This window comes from Pristis pectinata, unplaced genomic scaffold (assembly GCF_009764475.1).
Source record: "Pristis pectinata isolate sPriPec2 unplaced genomic scaffold, sPriPec2.1.pri scaffold_66_arrow_ctg1, whole genome shotgun sequence".
NCBI lineage: Eukaryota > Metazoa > Chordata > Chondrichthyes > Rhinopristiformes > Pristidae > Pristis > Pristis pectinata.
Window position 1 is genome coordinate 562,508 of NW_026262572.1, and position 4,172 is coordinate 566,679.

The window sequence follows — 4,172 nt, forward strand, 5'->3', positions numbered from 1 at the left end:
TTGTTTTATAACTGATAATTCTGTAGCCTAGTAACAGGACTCCCAATGCCCATAAATAATTGGGGTACCCTGTGACTGAGACAGGAAATGACTGTGGGAAAGACAAATGGTTGTGAGCCAGGAGACAAACGGTGAAGGATGAAACTGTGAAGATAAGAGAGAACATGATGGATTGTAACAATGTAAATAAGCTGAGAAAAAAGGTATAAAAAATGTCCTCGAGCTTTGCTCGGGGGCAGTCAGAGAGAGCGGTAGTCAGAGCGTGACTAATAACTGACTGCCTGACTGTCAAAACTTTTCTTTGCAAATAAAAGTTTAACTTCTTGAATAATCTTTTGCTTCTCCTGGTCATCTATCTATTGCGGGTAACCATGTCAATATCCACCACAAGATCCCTCTGTCCATCAACACTGTTGAGGGTCTTGACATGAACAGGGTACACTCAATTTATATTTGATCTCCAACAGTGCAACACCGATCATGTGGCCGAATTAAACTCCATCTGCCAATTCTTTCCCATATCTGCACCTGACCTATATCCCACCGTATCCTTGAACACAATCCACAACACCACCAATCTTTGTATCGTCTGCGAATTTACAAGCTCACGCATCCACATTTTCAGACTGGTTGTTTTGATATGTCACAAACAGCGGCGCTCCCAGTACGGTCCCGGGGAACACCAATCGTCAGAGAACTGCAACCTGAATAAGTGCCATCGACCCGTACCCTCTGTCATCTATGGGCAGCCACTTCTGAATCCGAGCGGCCACGTCAGGGTGGATCGCACACAACTTCCCAATCAGAATCAATTTATTATCACCGTCTTATGTGCCGTGAAATGTATAGTTATGCCGCAGCAGCACAGTGCAAAGGCATAGAACTGCGAGAATCAATTAAATAAACATACAGTACAAAATAAGCAACAATATGGTGGTCTCGGGCAAGAAGCCGTTCCTGGATCGATGAGTGAGGGTCTTCATACTCCCTGATGGTAGTAACAAAAACGCCATTTCTTGGATGGTGAGGCTCCTCAGTGATGGATGCCGCATTCTTGAGGCACCGCCTCTGGAAGATGTCCTGGATGGTGGGGTGGGATGGTGTTATTCCGGTGATGGAGCTGGCTGCATCCACGACCCTCTGCAGCCTCCTTTAATCCTGTAAATTGGAGCCTCTGGACCAGCAAACAGTCATAATGCTCCCTTTGTTCATCTATAGAAATTTACAAGACCCCGTGATGACATTTCAAATCTCCTCAAATTCCAATCCTCCAATCGAAGTCGAGCAGTGGATGTGGTGTACATATATTTTAGTGAGGCTTTGATGAGATTCCTAATGTAAGGTTTATTCAGAAAGTCAGGAAGCATGGGAACTAGGGAAACTTGGTTGTGTGGATTCAGAATTGACGCCCATAGAAGACTGAGTGTGCTGGTACATGGAGCGTATACTGCCTGGAGGTCGGTGACTACTGGTGCTTCACAGGGATCTGTTCTGGTGCCCTTGCTCTTTGTGATCTTAAATATGACTTGGATGAGGATGTGGAAGGGTGGCTTAGTAAGTTTGCTGATGATACAGATGCTAGTGGTATTTTGGATAGTGCAGAAGGTTGCTGTAGATTACGACAAGATATTGATAGAATGCAGAGGTGGGCTGAGAACTGGCAGATAGAGTTCAACACGGATACATGTGAAGTGATACACTTCGGGACATCAAATTTGAAGGCAGAATACAAGGTTAATGGCAGGATTCTCAGCAGTGTAGAAGAACAGAGGGATCGTGGGGTCCACGTCCATCCATCCCTCAAGGTTTCCAGGCAGGTCAGTAAGGTTGTTGAGAAGGCGTATGGTTTGTTGCCTTCATTAGTCGGGAGATTGAGTTCAAGAGCTGCGAGGTAATATTACAGCTCCATAGAATTCTGTTTAGACCACACTTGGGAGTATTTTGTTCTGTTCTGCTCTCCTTATTATAGGAAGGATGTGGAAGCTTTATAAAGGGTGCAGAGGAGATTTACAAGGATGTTTCCTGGATTGGAAAGCATGTATTATGAGGGGAGGCTGATTGAGCTAGGGCTTTTCTCTTTGGAGCGAAGATGAGAGGTGACCTGATAGAGGTGTACAACAGGCATATCTGGAGTGGACAGTCAGACATTTTACCAGGTCCACAATGGCTAGCCCGAGGGGAAATAATGTTAGGATGATTGGAGGAAGGTATAAGGAGGATGTCAGTGGTATATTGTTTACACAGAGAATGGTGGGTGCGTGGAACACACTGCCGGCAGAGGTTGTGGGGACAGATACATCAGGTCATTTAAGAGTCCTTTAGATAGACACATAAGTGATAGAGAAATGGGCGGCTTTGTGAGAGGGAAGGGTTAGATAGATGTTAGAACAGGATAAAATGTCGGCAAACATTGTGGGCCGAATGGCCTTTAATGTGCTGTAGTCTGAAATATTCTGTATTCTATGGAAGGTTTAGGAAGCTAAAATCAAACAGAGTCCTTGAGGATTTTAAAGAAACTAGAAAAAAAACTCAAGAAGGGAATCAGGGGAGCCAGGAGGGCACATGAAAATTCCTTGGCAAGTGGGATTAAAGAGAATCCCAAGACATTCCATCCACACGTCAAGAGAATGAGGGCAACTCGGGAGAGGGAAGGACCAGCTTCCCAGCAACTACTCTTGGTAAGTGGGAAACCTTCAAAACCGAAACACTGAGAGGACAGAATCTGTATGTTTCCCTTAGAATAAAAGACAAGGAGAACTGGTTCAGAGAACCTTGGTTATCGAGGGACATTGGGGCCCTGGTAAAGAAAAAGGAGGTGGTGCACATCAGGTCGAGGCAGTTAGGATGGAATGAGGTACTCGCGGAGTATAAGAAATGCATGAGAACACAAGAGAGAAATCAGGAGGGCAAAAAGAGGACATGACGTTGCTCTGGCAGACAAGGTGAAAGAGAATCCCAAGTGTGTCTGTTGCTATATTCAGATCAAAAGGATAGAAAGGACACCATCTGTCCCCTTGAAGATCAGCGTGGTCACCTACGTATGGAGCCAAAAGAGATGGGGGAATATTAACTTATTTTTTTGCATCTGTATTTACTTGGAGTCAGACACAGAGACTATAGAACAAAAGAGTAGTGAGGTCATGGAATTTATCCGGATTACGGAAGAGGAGTTGCTGGCTGTCTTGAGGCGAATGGAGGTGGATAAATTTCCAGGGCCTGACAAAGTTACCCTCTCGGACCTTGTGGGAGACGAGTGCAGGAATTGCAGGGGGCCTGGCAGACATACCTGGAACGTCCTCAGCTACGGGTGAGATGCGGGAGGACTGGAGGCCAGCTAGTGTTGTTCCGTTGTTCAAGAAAGGTTCGAAGCATAAACTGGGAAATTATAGGCCGGTGAGCCTGACGTCAGTTGTGGGTGAATTATTGGAAGGTTTTCTGAGGGACAGGATATATAAGTATTTGGATAGACAGAGCCTGATTAGGGCTAGGCAACGTGGCTTTTTGCGTGGTAGGTCAGGTCCAATCAATGTTGTGGAGTTTCAAGGGGGACCCTGGGGTCCGAATCCACGACTCCCCTCTAGTGGCCGCACAGGTCGACAGGGCGGTGGAGAAAGCGTACGGCTCGCTCGCCTTAATTGGTCGGGGCGCTGAGTACAAGAGCCCAGAAGTCACTTTGCAGCTGTATAAAATTCTGGTCGGGCCCCACTTTTGTGCGGTTCTGGTTGCCCTCTCCCCATCCCACGTTGCAGGGAGGATGCGGGGGCTTCGGAGAGGGTGCAGGAAAGTTTCAGAGGGACGCTTCCCGGAGTAAAGGGCAGGAGCTCTAGAGGTTGGACAGACATGGGTTGTTCTATCCGGAGCGGCGGAGGCTGAGGGGAGAGATTTATAAGATCACGTGAGGCAGAGATAGAGCAGACAGCCGGTATCATTCTCCGCCCCCTCCACCCTCACCCAGCGTAGAATTGTCAAATACCAGAGGGCGTGCATTTAACCTCAGAGGGAGGGTAAAGTTCAAATGTGATGTGCGGTGCAAGGTTTTCTTAAAGAGAATGTGGTGGGTGACTGGAATGTGCTGCCAAGGGTGGGGGTGGAGGCAGATAAGAAAGAGGGGTTTACGAGGCTCTTAGACAGGAACGTGGGTGTGCGGAAAGTGGAGGGAGACGGACATTGTG